Source organism: Schistocerca piceifrons, chromosome 3, assembly GCF_021461385.2.
Source record: "Schistocerca piceifrons isolate TAMUIC-IGC-003096 chromosome 3, iqSchPice1.1, whole genome shotgun sequence".
Taxonomy (NCBI): domain Eukaryota; kingdom Metazoa; phylum Arthropoda; class Insecta; order Orthoptera; family Acrididae; genus Schistocerca; species Schistocerca piceifrons.
In genome coordinates, this window is record NC_060140.1 from 62464501 (window position 1) to 62482079 (window position 17579).

The window sequence follows — 17579 nt, forward strand, 5'->3', positions numbered from 1 at the left end:
AAAGCCAATATGTTCACAATATATTAATATCTTACGATGCAGTAATTTCCTTCTTATTCTTTTCTTTCACTAACCAAAAATGATGTTCAAATTGTATATGAGCTTTGTTACAGGTTCGCTCTTTATCGCGGTGTCTCTATTGTATTTGGGAGACCACTAATGTGTTCAACTTCCGATCTGTTAATCTTTCTCTTACGAAATTCCACTAATTTGCTTTCATTTCCATTTTTATATTCAAATAGATCTCTCAGGTATTTTCATCGAAGATTCTGATTGCGTGAAGGCAATCCGGGTTAAAAGGTCAATTCAGAAAACCCCTTCGCGTAATCAATCCGTACTTCTCTTGAACACAATCGAGAATCGACGCATCGGTGATCAATTAATAATCTCTCTCTATTTTCAAGTCGTACTGAAAAACGACCACACAGGATAGCCGTAAGTACGCAGTCTAGCGTTAGGCTGCAGTTTGTCAGTAAACATTACCAACAAACAGTGACAGCATCACAATTATTATTTACTACTATTTGTTATTCAGAATAAACAAGTTCCTCACGCCAGACATTCACGTAGGTCACACTGGTCAAAGTGCCCTGGACACGCACCAACTGTGATTTGTTATTGTACCTAATAACACCCCACACCATAAGGCCTTAAGTTGGCTCTATATGTCTTTTGCGTATGCGGTCACTGTGATGTCACTCCCCCTGTATCTGCCGAACTAAAGTGACCAAAATGCGGTCGTCATTTTCAAACATAAGCTGGATTCGTCCAAAAACACTATCTGATGCTATTCCTGCCCCAGTGATGTGCGGTTCTAGGCGCTACAGTCTGGAGCCGAGCGACCGCTACGGCCGCAGGTTCGAATCCTGCCTCGGGCATGGATGTGTGTGATGTCCTTAGGTTAGTTAGGTTTAATTAGTGCTAAGTTCTAGGCGACTGATGACCTCAGAAGTTAAGTCGCATAGTGCTCAGAGCCATTTGAACCATTAAAATTGCTACACCACGAAGATGACGCGCTACAGACGCGAAATTTAACCGACAGGAAGAAGATACTGTGATATGCAACTGATTAGCTTTTCAGAGCATTCACACAAGGTTGGCGCCGGTGGCGACACGTAAAACGTGCTGACATGAGGAAAGTTTCCAACCTATTTCTCATATACAAACAGCAGTTGACCGGTGTTGCCTGGTGAAAGGCCTATCGCGATTGCGGTTTATCGTATCTCGACATTGCTGCTCGCGTTGATCGAGATCCAATGACTGTTAGCAGCATATGGAATCGGTGGGTTCAGGAGGGTAATACGGAACGCCGTGCTAGATCCCAACGGCCTCGTATCACTAGCAGTCGAGATGACAGGCATCTTATCCGCATGGCTGTAACGGACCGTGCAGCAACGTCTCGATCCCTGAGTCAACAGATGGGGACGTTTGCAAGACAACAACCATCTGCACGAACAGTTCGACGACGTTTGCAGCAGCATGGACTATCAGCTCGGAGGCCGTGGCTGCGGTTACCATTGACGCTGCATCACAGACAGGAGTGCCTCCGATGGTGTACTCAACGACGAACCTGGGTGCACGAATGGCAAAACATCATTTTTTCTGATGAATCCCGGTTCTGTTTACAGCATCATGATGGTCGCATCCGTGTTTGGCGACATCGCGGTGAACGCACATTGGAAGTGTGCATTCGTCATCGCCATACTGGCATATCACCCGGCGTGATGGTATGGGGTGTCATTGGTTACACATCTCGGTCACCCATTGTTCGCATTGACGGCACTATGAACAGTGGACGTTACATTTCAGATGTGTTACGACCCGTGGCTCTACCCTGCATTCGATCCCTGCAAAACCCTACATTTCAGCAGGATAATGCACGACCGCATGTTGCAGGTCCTGTACGGGCCTTTCTGGATACGGAAAATGTTCGACTCCTGCCCTGGCCAGCACATTCTCCAGATCTCTCGCCATTGAAAACGTCTGGTCAATGGTGGCCGAGCAATTGGCTCGTCACAATACGGCAGTCACTACTCTTGATGAACTGTGGTATCGTGTTGAAGCTGCATGGGCAGCTGTACCTGTACACGCCATCCAAGCTCTGTTTGACTCAATGCCCAGGCGTATCAAGGCCGTTATTACGGGGTAATGATTTCTCAGCGTCTATGCACCCAAATTGCGTGAAAATGTAATCACATGTCAGTTCTAGTATAATATGGTTGTCCAATGAATACCCATTTATCATCTGCATTTCTTCTTGGTGTAGCAATTTTAATGGCCAGTAGCGTAGTATACGGTGTGTTACACTGTTCCACTGTAGGGCCAGATCCGAGAAGAACGCAGATCTGTCCTACAATGCCATTAGAATGAGCTGTCGATCTTCTCGGGATATGGTCTGCGTGGTGGGACTTGACCCATCTCGACGTGTTCTCGTGAACTGTTCGGCACTCGCCAGTTGCACTGCCGAAACACTTTGTCCCACACGAGCAGCAATTTTCCGGATGGATGCATCACGTTCTCTCATGCCAATAATGCGCGCTCTTTCAAACTCACTGCTTTGACGGTACAGTTCGCGCATACGTCCGTGAGGCATCCTGCACGTGTGCTCAAGTCACACTCATCCATCGTCTTCGGTTTATAGCGATAACGAGAGCCGCGGGGATACTTTACCGGTAGGTGGTGCTGCTCCGCAATATCGATGTTGACCCTGAACCCTTAGGTCGACATGGTTCAAATACTAATCATTTCTGCAGAACGTACTAACGTATACTTGACAGCAAAAAAAGTGGGTCACTGCTGAATGCAACCAACATAACGTAGCTGTGTTGCAGGTCTTCTAAACACCAAAACCCCATGGGGTACAGTCGTTTGACTACACACAATGGGTACCGCAATAGACTACTAAGAGACCAAAGGTCTTTATGGCAGTCAGTCTAAGTGTCAACTAATATCCTCATACAAAACATATTAGAAAACACATTCTTAGCGATGAGAAACCCCATAACACTCATAAACTAACTTTAATTACAACAAGTGACATTCCAAATGGTCTGAGAAAACGGATTATTTTACATATATCGTACAGTAATCCTTAGTCAAAATTAAATACTTGAGACAATATATGGAGTTACAAAGCTGTACGGCAATTGGAAAAAAGTGAATCACCAGTAATATCACTGTTCTCGTAACACATCAACAGCTATGTGTACACAAATTTGAACTTTAAATGACATGACCAACGTCGTCGTTCTGGACCTGGATTCAAACCCAGCACCTATAGCCATTGCCACCTAAGCTAAACTTTGTTTGTGCCTTACTGAGACCGGATCACTAGGCACAAAGAGACGTGAAGTATAGACGTCTGCACCAGTATCAGTTACCAATTCAGATCCTGAAAATAAATGACGAAAATGTTTGTACTGAACTGGGAATCCTGTCATAACAGTTACCGTCCTGGGAACTACCTCCAACGACGTTTAATATGGTGTCATTGACAAGGAACAAGATATGCTCATGTTTAAAATTGAAATGCCACCATATCAAGGTTGTGACAGGGATGCGAACCCAGCACGTAATCGGATGGTTAACGAAGTACAGTCATGCTCAAAAGTATCCGAACGACCTGGATTGCATTTCGCCTGATTCCCATGCAACCTACATAACGCAGCTGTCTAGCAGGTCCTCTAATCGCAAAATTGAAATGCCACCATATCAAGGTTGTGACAGGGATGCGGACCCAGCACCTATTCGGATTGTTAACGAAGTACAGTCATGCTCAAAAGTATCCGAACGACCTGGATTGCATTTCGCCTGATTCCCATGCAACCTACATAACGCAGCTGTCTAGCAGGTCCTCTAATCGCTCCTTGATACAGTCGTTTGACTATTGAAAATGGTTCCAACACGTCACTACTAGAAAACACTGCTCTGTATCGCAATAACTCAGGATGTAAAGTAATACCACGATACTAAAAATATCAGGGAACACCTCATCACGGATAAGACTGTCCTTAAGGCTTGTAAGCACACATTTATTGCAACAAATGACATACATCAAATGTTAGCACTCTCATTATTACGTCAGATAGGTAATGCACGTGGTACGTTCGTCGTATTCATGATTTCCTCTTCAAAGTAACATACCATACTTGTTATTTTACACAAAAGCCATTAAAAATTTACGTTATTCACGAGCAGCTAGTTGAGAATATGTATGAACTTCAAATGACACGACGAACCGACTCGTTCTGCATATGGATTCAAACCCAGGTCATGCAAACTAAGATTTCGTGACTGACGGAAATTAACAGTCATTCCTGACTAGGCATAAAGAGAGTGATATACCTCATTTTTGGACAGTATCAGTTGGCAAATATCAACTTTAAATTACATAATGTAACATTTTTAACGGACGCGAATTCCTATCCAGCCTCTATTGTCCCTGTTAACGAACTACGAGAGATGTTAAATACTGTTTCTACACAAGTAACTTACTTGAAATGCAGTGAGGTATAGCTTTGTGTTGGACAGGGATTCGAACCCAGAACTTAATCGGATTGTTATCGAAGCACAATCAACTTTGACATATCGGATTTTCTCGGCAGTAGCTAGATGTATTAAATGAAATGACGAGACGAAACATTAATTTTTCCTTTCCAGGACTCCAACCCGGCACATATCGCTGTTATATTCCAGAGAAAAGGAACGTTGAGTATGGGTTTGTTACACCAGCAGCGACATGTGAGCATGTTTGAACTAGAAATAATATGACGAAGTGTTCAGTGCTGACTGAGAATCGAACCCCAAACATATCGTTGTTGACTACACACAAAGATACGACACTTACCGAATTTTTCTCCACCAGCAGCTCGGAATAACATCCCTGAACTTACAGTGATCTCGCAAATAGTTCTATGTCTCACTGGGAGTCGAAAACGTCAGATACCGTTAGTGTTGACAACGAATGAAAATGAATTAAAAATAAAAATTGTTATCCACCAGCAAATAGGTGTTCTCATGCTAGAGCTTGAGAATACATAGTGAAAAGTTTAGTGCTGGGCCAGGCTTCCAACCCAGTCATGCGCAATATGTGGAGATGTTGAGGAATCTGCAGTTTTGAACAAACAACAAGTTGTAGTCGAGCTGTATTGTCACGAAGGGATCAAATTCCGCGTTAAGGGCGGTCTGAGTTGCATTCCCAGTTCAGAACCAATTTTATCGACATACAGAAGCTCAAATAAAAGACGGAATAAGTGTCCTGTGACCATACACAGGGTTTGTTTCGTCACTAGAAATAAATAACTAGTATAGGAAAAGCTACTGGTGATAGAGTTTCTACATGTCGCCACTCCTTACTTTATTGTGGTTCCACCTAACGTCTACTTGGTAGAGAAGGAATATCATGTTTAATGTGATTTTCAGACCACAATGCCATTATACCTTCTTCACTTGGCGTAGCCAGAAGAGAATAGAATCTGCCTCTCCATATAAAAAAACATCGGCAAAAGTTGGAATCGAACCGAGGCCAACATCATATGAAACTATCATGAGTCCAGCAGGCCACCACAACCACTTCTCTATGGCTGATTTCTCTATCATAACACCGTTGCGCCACTCAAGATGAGAATTCCGACACACAGGCTCCCTGTAGTGGTTTGCAGGATGTTCAGTACATTCATTTACTTGGTTGACCGAATCGCCATGAACTAGCTGCCTTGGCTACCCAGTGCATACATTCGACTCTATTTTGTAATCACCGAAATAAAATAACGTAATTGCCACCTACACAGAACTGCCAACAGTGTAGGATGCAGATATTTAAATAGGAAGTGTTCCTTTCCATTTGAGCTACTCTATTGCGCTATCTGTTTGTTGAAACCGTCGTGCAGTGCAAAAGAAATGCTGTAACTGTCTGTCTCTCAAAAGTCTATATCCGGCCATATGCATTATCTCGCAGCACTGTGGAATGCCGAAGTTCTGGAGGAACTTTTATGCACTTCCAGAGGTGCTGTAGCTACGTCACAGCTAGTAGCGTAACGGTAAGCGTAGTGCACTGTTGATGGGATGTCGCATGTTCTATTACATTCGCTACTACATTTTTTTAAACGCAATTCTGCTGTCTGCTAAAGTTATCAATTTAATGGAACTTTGAACATAATTCTCTTCACTTCTCAACCCAAAATAGTCGCATGTGGAAAAAAGGCTAACTTCTGCGTCATTTTGTTCTTTTCAGGTTTAATAGACGGCCAGGCAGCAGATGCGCTCGAAGCTTTTGTATTATGTATGGGGAGAACGCATCGTGCCAAAATAGTCAGAAAAGTATTTTCTACATTAGCTGTCGTCTGGTAGTGGCATTTTATTATTCTTCACACCTTGTTTGGCAGCTTTAACTCAGAACAAGTTTTCTACATGCATGTAATCAATAAACTGCATGTGCATTGTCAGACTGTTATAGATAACATCAGAGAATTGGCATATATCGTTGATGATTAATTTTTCTCTCATGTTTAGCATTGTTTTAACAACACGAAAAGAAACCTTACGAAAACTGTGCACTGTATTGTAAGAAATGAAATAAAACTACCCACGATAACCTTACGACGAAAGTCTGTTTTAACAAAACTGAGTATCTGTACACAAGCGTTCCTCTATCTGCACGAATTAGTAAAACACTATTCACTTAGATTTCGATTGGGTCTGAGTTTAAACGGTATGCTGTGTCATACTCAACAGGTATGCAAACGTGGCATTTCATAAATAAAGTTACGTATTCCTAGAAACCCAAAATTTGCTTGTCATCAGCGGAAAGAGGCGTTACGTGTTGTGCAGCATTGTAAGTTTTTCACCATTGCACTAAGAGCTGATAGTATTTTCTTACGTTTTGCTTATCGATGTTTGATCTGACTGCTTGCAGCTCTTACACAGAAGGGATAAAAACGTTACATGAATCGAGGCTGGAACCGCGAACCATAATCGTCGCGTTTTTACAGGTGAGCACGTCAACACAGAGCTAGCGGATAGATATGGTTTGGGCTATCCTCTTACGAGGTCAATAGTGGCTAGAACTCGTAAACCGCTATTTACAGGACGAGATTAGTTGCGATTGCCACGTTCAATGACTTTGCTGGGCTGAAAACCGTAAATTTACAATCTTCTGTTACACCTCAAGCGATAACAACTCAGGTTATTCAATGGAAATGGCACGAGAAATCAAGTGAACTTTGAGGCTTAATTCCGTGCACACCAGGAAATAACTCGTCGATCACAGAGTTGCCAAACATACCTTGCGCTGTTGCCAAATCTCAGTTACATTACTAGCAGGAAGAAGACGAACCCATGTGATCCTACAGCGGGCTGGGAAGTGATCATAGCTGGCGCCTCAAAGTCGCGGCTGCTACGGCCTGGAATACGTAATTCGTCTGATTCGCATTTCTGTAACTAGGTTTAGGGACTGGAGCTTAGTTGTTAATAATACTCAGAACTGACTGCTACTAAGCATCATAAATCAGTAACTCTCATAGTTGTTTTTATATTTCTTTCGTAACTGTACTCAAAGCTAGGAAATTCATTCACGGACGTTTTCGTGACTCGCCGATAGTCGAGCACAACAAACAAATAAAAATAAAAAGAGAATGTGTGTGTGTGTCTGTGTGTGTGTGTGTGTGTGTGTGTGTGTGTGTGTGTGAGATAGAGAGAGAGAGAGAGGGTAAAAAAATGTTGTAAAGAAATTCAATACTGGTATGTAAAGAAATCTTTCATTAAAATAACTCGTTCCACATCAATACGAAATGCCGTATTCATGATCTGTGGAACAAGTATTAATCTAACCTAATCATATCATACTGCTGACTATCCATGATGAGTCATGAAGTACCGTAATTTTCGGCTATATCAGTAACCAAATCTAAACTTGAAAATAAAAGACGACAGTTTTTGTAATAAACCGGGACTCCTATCAAGACCCTTCCATCCCTGTTAACTAACCATGAAAGATGTCTCATATATCTCAATTCAGAAGTAACGAAGTGTGTATGAATTTAAAGATGAAGCGCATGATGTTAAGTTCTGCGACGGAGATACGAACCCAAGACGTAATCGGATTGTTAACTAAGTAAAATCAAATGTTACGTATCGGTTTTTCTTGCCAGCTACTAGGTGTTTAATCTAAAATAAGGACACAAATTTTTGTGCCTGAGCGATAATCGAACCGCCCTCCTATCGTTCTTCTTTATTGTCCACGAATATTGCTTAAGTATCAATTGCTTACTCACCGACAGTAAGATGTGTGCGTGTTTGTCCAGAAATTGTTGGCAACATGAAAAGACATTAAAAATGCACGTTAATTTTCACTAGCAGGGCTTGAAATGAAGTTATGAATATTCTTGTACTGGATCAGGATTCGGACCCGCATATTTACCTTTGGAGGAAACCTAAAGAAGACTGCCGTCTTGGGAAAAGGAATTAAATGATTGAACTATACTGTTCCGAGAGATTCAGATCCTCGAAAGAGGAGATACGAATTCGAATCACTGTCCAGCACCAAATTTTTCAACGTCTCTAGTTCAATCAAGTACAAGTAAAATAAGAGCCCTGTTCCTTTAGGAGGCTATCGGTTCATCAAATAAAATAAATTTTTCTAATGTAAGTAAGTTTACTGGTGACAGTATTTCTGTTTACCCTGACCTCCACCTATGTCATTTTCCAACGTAAACCGGCTCTGCCCAGTTTGGAATGAAGGAACGTGATGTTTAATGCGGATTCTGGATTATAACGTCTTTCTCTTGAGGTTACCAGAGGTAAAGTAAACCTGTTTGTGCCTCTTAAAAGTAAATGCCTGAACCCACGCATTGCACTTGTGATAGTTCGTTCCACCAGACCATTGTGGCCACATTTCCCAGCCCCAGGAGTGTGCTGTTATGGATGATGTGCTTAGCTTACTAAACTAGTCATGGTGGTAAAAACGCGAGTCTATTAAATGGTTAAGTAGAAGCAAGCTTCTGGCGTGGAGATTATGCTATTCTCATGTCAGCAGGATGTAAAGACTCTTCTAGGCGTCATAGCCTCGATTTGAAGCCCTTTTGAAATTTTCACTAATTCAGGGAATCTCTTAGTTCCAGAAAATCTAATGTGAAGTGAGAAGTTACCGGATAATTCGATTATCACCGTCACTATTACTATCATTTTCTAAATACCGCTGCTGGAACACATGTGCTTGAAGATCACATAAGTCCTGTTGGTCATTATAGAAGTAGTTGCCCAAGAACAAGTTCTTTCCCTGTCTACGGAATCCTTTTCATGTTAATATCAAACATCAGCAATTACTCGCAAATCACATTAAAACTAAAGTAATTGATGAAGACCTTACTTGATAACGAAAACGCGCTGTCTTTCTTCATTTACTTGCGCCTAGAATTGGCTGTCGAATGCTGCCAAACCAAAAGCCAAGGGATCTTACTGCCTTCCAATATACGTCGCTGTCGGTTCTTCGGTATGATTTGGTCGACGTGGCCAGTTTCAAGTTGTGAATGACACAGAATGTTTTAGAAAATCGATTTTTTTCCTTTGCAATAAACAGAAAGATTTTCATTCTAAGCTATCCAAGTCAAGAATTTTCGCAATATTAGTTCAAATTTAATATTCGCTTCCATAATGCAAGGAAAGTATTTCACAGTTGCAAAACCCTCGTCCGACTCACTGTCCTTACAGTTAGTCGCTGGCCATAAATTCTAGCTCAAAGTGACGCCAGTTTAAGTAACCTAATGTAGCGAAGACTGTTTGCCAGTGCTCCTTCTCACCGGAAAATATGCAATTCACTCATTGGGCTCCATAAGTACACTGTAACAGTAATTTCTGTGTGTATGCAATGCATACGGATTGTAGAATTTGGTGGTGCTCTCTCTTCCACTTCTGTATACAATATGCCTGACCTAAACGGGCCCTTTATCATTACAGGCCCTGGGCGGTGCAACATCATATTGACAAAAGTAATGTGCTTATACTGACAACCTCATTGTTCGTTTTACCCGATTTTGTAATCATTTAAGTAAAACAACATGACCTTAGAGTGGGAGACATTTCGTCCCCCATTTCCTTCTGTGAAATTTGTCGTAAGCGTTTTGCCTTCGAACCAGCGAAATGCGGCTGAGTACGGCTGGTAAACGATTTAAAAAACCACGATTTAGTGCCGTTAACACGATTTCTTTAAACATTGGCGTAGCTGAAAGAATTTAGTTTCTTCTTAAATCGTCTTATGCAGCAACGTTCACAGATATCTCGAATAGGAAAAGCTCTTTATCCAGGTACGAAGGTTGTAAAACAAACTTCCTACAGTTTGCGACCTCATTTTAATACCTCGTGGGAGCAGGCATAATATTTTGGTTTTTGAACACCGAACAATAACACAAAAAGATAGTAGATGGAAGGATACAAAGAAAAAATCAGACTCATGGGTGTGGATCCTGTTCATCATAAGTTCATCATAAGAAGACTAAACAAGAGGGAAACATTACGAAAGCAATGAATACGCTGGTTAGTATACATTATTTGTATAGATCTGAAGATGAAAAAGCGCAGATCTGCACAGTGCCCGCATCTGCACTTTACTTTCTGTCTTAATGACCATAATTATTAGTTTCTACTCTTCTGAATTATCAAATGAATTGATTATTACGTGGTACAGAATAATTAGGTAACTGTGTTTCTTACAGCTTCCATTCGCACCAACATTTTTCTACATTCTCGTACAATTCATGAAATTCTACTTGTATGATCACAAGACTGCGCATAGATGCAATCGATTTCGAGGTGCAAAGTGTTTGTTATTTTACTTTTCGTGACAGGTTGGCAAAGTTGATTTCCAAAGACTTTTTATTGTACTGAAATAACCTTTTGTAACAAAGTAACAAGGTAAGTGTTTTATTCGTATATATTTTGTGGGAAACTGTAATCGTGATGGAAGATTACACACCTAAATGTTTGACACAGCTGGTAGGAGAAAACGCTGCACATTAAGCAAACCCCGCGCCTCCTCTCCGTATCCTCCTATGACACGAGCACAGGATTTTCCTCCTATAACGCTACAGAGCTGTTCCTAGCACAGCTGAGAATTGGCAACATCGTCACAAACATTTGGCAACACTGTGACAGTGCAATTACTTCCGCGTATGGTACTGAACTGACTCGCTAAATTCACTTGATATTACCTTTCCATTTGAATGACTCGTGGTATATAATCCTCACGTAAAGTAAGACACTGAGACAGAAATTTCAAGTTTTTGGCTTCAGAAATGCTATTCTTCACATAAGTGACAACTTTTAATATCTTTCACGATGCGTTATGAGGCTGAGCGACCAATACCATGACGAGAGTGGCGTGCTGGCAGCAGTGTGTCCGTAGCCCCGTGGTACCGCCCGCGTCTCGTGTAACACCGGTTAAGAAAATCGTCAGTTGTAACCGTGGTAGGGGCACAGCGTGCGAGCTTTTTTTGTGTATTATTTCATGGGCTGCGAATTCCCAGAAAAAAATTATGTAACAAAATCAGAAGAAAACCTTTACACCTCAAATCCTCTTGGCAGCTCGACTCAGTAAGTTGTGTTAATGGTTGTAGATCTCGGCTTTCTGACTGCCAAGCTGCTATACAATACATGCGTCTCTGAAGAAATTCGAATCGACCGTCAACGATACGAAATTCAATAATGTTCTTCACTTAAGACTCCCATGCCAGGGTGATAAGTATGAAGGAAATAAATTTATTAGCAAATCGTAAGAAAATACTTTCAGCTCTTAGTGCAATGGTGAAAAACTTACAATGCTGCACAACAGGTAACACCTGTTTCCGCTGCTGACAAGCAAGTTTTGGGTTTCTAGGAATACGTAACTTTATTTATGAAATGCCACGTTTGCATACCTATTGAGTATGACACAGCATACCGTTTAAACTCAGACCCAATCGAAATCTAAGTGAATAGTGTTTTACTAATTCGTGCAGATAGAGGAACGCTTGTGTACAGATACTCAGTTTTGTTAAAACAGACTTTCGTCGTAAGGTTATCGTGGGTAGTTTTATTTCATTTCTTACAATACAGTGCACAGTTTTCGTAAGGTTTCTTTTCGTGTTGTTAAAACAATGCTAAACATGAGAGAAAAATTAATCATCAACGATATATGCCAATTCTCTGACAATGCACATGCAGTTTATTGATTACATGCATGTAGAAAACTTGTTCTGAGTTAAAGCTATCAAACAAGGTTTGAAGAATAATAAAATGCCACTACCAGACGACAGCAAATGTAGAAAATACTTTTCTGACTATTTTGGCACGTTGCGCTCTCCCCATACATAATACAAAAGCTTCGAGCGCATCTGCTGCCTGGCCGTCTATTAAACCTGAAAAGAACAAAATGACTCAGAAGTTAGCCTTTTATCCACATGCGACTATTTTGGGTTGAAAAGTGAAGAGAATTATGTTCAAAGTTCCATTAAATTGATAACTTTAGAAGACAGCAGAATTGGGTTTAAAAAAAATGTAGTAGCGAATGTAATAGAACACGCGACATCCCATCAACAGTGCATTACGCTTGCCGTTACGCTACTAGCTATGACGTAGCTACAGCACCTCTGGAAGTGCATAAAAGTTCCTCCAGAACTTCGGCATTCCACAGTGCTGTGAGATAATGCATATGGCCGGATATAGACTTTTGAGAGACAGACAGTTACAGCATTTCTTTTGCACTGCACGATGGTTTCAACAGACAGATAGCGCAATAGAGTAGCTCAAATGGAAAGGAACACTTCCTATTTAAATATCTGCATCCTACACTGTTGGCAGTTCTGTGTAGGTGGCAATTGCGTTATTTTATTTCGGTGATTACAAAATAGAGTCGAATGTATGCACTGGGTAGCCTAGGCAGCTAGTTCATGGCGATTCGGTCAACCAAGTAAATGACTGTACTGAACATCCTGCAAACCACTACAGGGAGCCTGTGTGTCGGAATTCTCATCTTGAGTGGCGCAACGGTGTTATGATAGAGAAATGAGCCGTCGAGAAGTGGTTTTGGTGGTCTCCTGGACTCATGATCGTTTCATATGATGTTGGTCACGGTTCGATTCCAACTTTTGCCGAAGTTTTTTGGTAGGGAGAGGCAGATTCTATTCTCTTCTGGCTACGCCAAGTGACGAAGGTATAATGGCATTGTGGTCTGAAAATCACATTAAACATGATATTCCTTCTCTATCAAGTAGACGTTAGGTGGAACCACAATAAAGTAAGGAGTGGCGACATGTAGAAACTCTATCACCAGTAGCTTTTCCTATACTAGTTATTTATTTCTAGTGACGAAACAAACCCTGTGTATGGTCACAGGACACTTATTCCGTCTTTTATTTGAGCTTCTGTATGTCGATAAAATTGGTTCTGAACTGGGAATGCAACTCAGACCGCCCTTAACGCGGAATTTGATCCCTTCGTGACAATACAGCTCGACTACAACTTGTTGTTTGTTCAAAACTGCAGATTCCTCAACATCTCCACATATTGCGCATGACTGGGTTGGAAGCCTGACCCAGCACTAAACTTTTCACTATGTATTCTCAAGCTCTAGCATGAGAACACCTATTTGCTGGTGGATAACAATTTTTATTTTTAATTCATTTTCATTCGTTGTCAACACTAACGGTATCTGACGTTTTCGACTCCCAGTGAGACATAGAACTATTTGCGAGATCACTGTAAGTTCAGGGATGTTATTCCGAGCTGCTGGTGGAGAAAAATTCGGTAAGTGTCGTATCTTTGTGTGTAGTCAACAACGATATGTTTGGGGTTCGATTCTCAGTCAGCACTGAACACTTCGTCATATTATTTCTAGTTCAACCATGCTCACATGTCGCTGCTGGTGTAACAAACCCATACTCAACGTTCCTTTTATTTGGAATATAACAGCGATATGTGCCGGGTTGGAGTCCTGGAAAGGAAAAATTAATGTTTCGTCTCGTCATTTCATTTAATACATCTAGCTACTGCCGAGAAAATCCGATATGTCAAAGTTGATTGAACTTCGATAACAATCCGATTACATTCTGGGTTCGAATCCCTGTCCAACATAAAGCTTTACCTCACTGCATTTCAAGTAAGTTACTTGTGAAGAAACAGTATTTAACATCTCTCGTAGATCGTTAACAGGGACAATAGATGCTGGGTAGGAATTCGCGTCCGTTAAAAATGTTATATTATGTAATTTAAAGTTGATATTTGCTAACTGATACTGTCCAAAAATGAGGTATATCACTCTCTTTATGCCTAGTCTGGAATGACTGTTAATTTCCGTCAGCCACGAAATCTTAGCCTGCATGATTGGTTCAAATGGCTCTGAGCACTACGGGACTTAACATCTGAGGCCATCACTCCTCTAGAACCTAAAACTACTTAAACCTAACTAACCTAAGGACATCACACACATCCATGCCCGAGGCAGGATTCGAACCTACGACCGTAGCAGTCACGCGGTTCCGGACTGAAGTGCCTAGTACCACACGGCCACCGCGGCCTAGCCTGCATGACCTGGGTTTGAATCCATATGCAGAACGAGGTGGTTCGTCGTGTAATTTGAAGTTCATACATATTCTCAACTAGCTGCTCGTGAATAACGTAAATTTTTAATGACTTTTGTGTCAAATAACAAGTATGGTATGTTACTTTGAAGAGGAAATCATGAATACGACGAACGTACTACGTGCATTACCTATCTGACGTAATAATGAGAGTGCTAACATTTGAGGTATGTCATTTATTGCAATAAATGTGTGCTTACAAGCCTTAAGGACAGTCTTATCCGTGATGAGGTGTTCCCTGATATTTGTAGTATCGTGGTATTACTTTACATCCTGAGTTATTGCGATACAGAGCAGTGTTTTCTAGTGGTGACTTGTTGGAGCCATTTTCAATAGTCACACGTCTGTACCAAGGAGCGATTAGAGGACCTGCTAGACAGTTGCGTTATGTAGGTCGCATGGGGATCAGGTGAAATGCAATTCAGGTTGTTCGGATACTTTTGAGCACGACGGTACATAAAATCAGAAGTTAAATATCAAATGTTTTCACCAGTAGCGAAATGCTGGAACCTTAACTGACGATAGAATTGTTTTTGCCTGACTGGGATTCGAACCCAGCATCTAGTACCGTCGTTTTCTAGCCAGGAACAGACGATAAATAGCTATTGTTGGTTCACCAGTAGCGAGATGGGCGCATGTTTAGCTAGACATCAGGCGACGAAAAGTTCCGTGCTGAGTGGAATTCAAACCCCGCACACGTGGTCATGAAGAAACTTTAAGTATCAAATTCTTTTCCAATAATAGCTAGGAATGGCATGTTTGTACTTTCAATTATGTGATGGAAAATACTCTTTTGGCTAGAAGTTGAATCCGCAACATGTTGTCGTTGGTGATTACCACGAACACAACGCCAAACCCAAATCCGTTTTCACCAGTAGGACGGAGAGGAATGTTTGAACTTGAAAAGATGTAAGGAAACGTTTGATCTTGTAATGTTGTGATAAAACGCTCATCATGTGGCTGTGAGTTGAAACGAACACGTTACAGCTGACAACGCACGAAGAGACGTTGAAAATGCAACTATTTTTCACCAGTAGTTCGGAGTGCACATGCTAGGGCTTGAAATGAAATAATGAATATTTTGTGCTGATCAGAATTCGAAACCAGATAGGTGCCTTTCGAGGACGCTTAGAAGAGTTTGCAATCTTCGGGAACATAGTGAAATCGAATTCTAATCCCAGTCCAGCACCACAATTTTCAACGTCTCAGTTTAAAAGAAAGTAAGACCCTTGTGAACTTACATGGCTATTGGTTCATTAAATGAAATACGTTTTCTAGTTTACGACGGCTTGCTGGTGAGAGAGTCTCTGCCTTACGGGGTTTCTCCATCTGTCACAGCTCAAACGAACGCCCAGTCGGCAGCGAAGGGATGTCATCCTTACTGCGGATATTGAACTACGGAGATTACTGGCGTTCTGCACTTGACGTTACTAGGGGTGAAGGAGAGCTACTTGTGTGTGTTACAAATCTACACCTGACGTGAGATGTGAACCTACACGTTTTACACATCAATACAAGATTAATCCACCAGACCACAGAACCCCCTGCCAAGCAAATAATTATGAATTGCAGAGTATTCTTTTAGATGTAGATGCAGATGTCAAGGGACGCGTAACAGGAAGGAGGGCGGGATCTAGGAATAGATAGAAGTGCACAAGTGCAAAATATAACGTGAAATGCTAGCAAAGTATTGCTTACTTAGATGTGCGCCACAGTTCGTTTTATCTTAGGACCGAGAGATAAGGGAGGACTCTTCTCAGAACGAAGAATGGGTTATAGGGAAGGGGAGATCAACGAATACGGTTTCATAGGTGGAGAGAGGAATGATAGAGAGTAAAGACAGCAGCAATTAAAAGAGAAAATGTAGCGTCATTGGAAACCGCTAGATTTGTTTACAAAGTTTTGGGGGGGAGTAATAGAAGGGCACTTGCGGCGATAGTGTCAGAGAGAGAGAGTGTGAGAGAGAATAGAAGAGATATTAACAACGAGTAAACATAAATGTTCATATGTGTGTGAAATCTTATGCGTCTTAACTGCTAAGGTCATCAGTCCCTAATCTTACACACTACTTAACCTAAATTATTCTAAGGACAAACACACACACCCATGCCCGAGGGAGGACTCGAACCTCTGCCGGGACCAGCCTCACAGTCCATGACTGCAGCGCCTGAGACCGCTCGGCTAATCCCGCGCGGCTAGTAAACATAATATGAAATCGTTGGCGTATTGTGTGGAGGACGGAGGGTGTATTCATGGATGGAGGGGAAGAGAGAGACGTATTTGAAATAACAAAAAGTACTGTGACAAAGTCCATCTACACTGATTAGTTTGTAAGTATGTAGACATGGTATAAATGAAATCAAAATAGAATACTTAACAAACTGTATATTCAAAAGAAACCCACTTCAATTAAAAGGGCAACTCAAAGGAAAGCTAACCCATATTGTATCTTTTCTGTTGTCACGCGATCTTCCACTAGCTTCCAATGAGGAAAAATGACGAAAAGAAGACATAACAAAACATTTTAAGAACTCTAATATTTTATCCAGAATCCTTCATTATTTTGTACTTCTGTCACGCGTCTTGGCATAGAATGTATAAGCCTTCGGACGTAACAGCCTGAAGAAGCAACTTCCTCCCAGGCTTCCAGGACGCAGTCCCAAAGAGCGTCCGCAGTAGTTGGTTGGTGTCGTGGCCAGTTCACTGTTAACGTTCTGGCGACCTCAGCCCACATGTTTTCCATGGAGTTCATATCAGCCGCCCGTGGCGGCCAGTCCATGACGTTGACGCCAATCGTGGAGAGCCGCTGCTGAACAAATGCAGACTTGTGAATGGGAGAATGGTCCTCTTCGAATGTGACGTCCCCTTCGGCCTACAGCATTCACACTGACGGAAGCATCACATTTTCCAATATGTGGGCATACTGCGCGCTGTCCAGAGTTCCTTCTATCCTGTGAAGAATTCCCGCCCCTC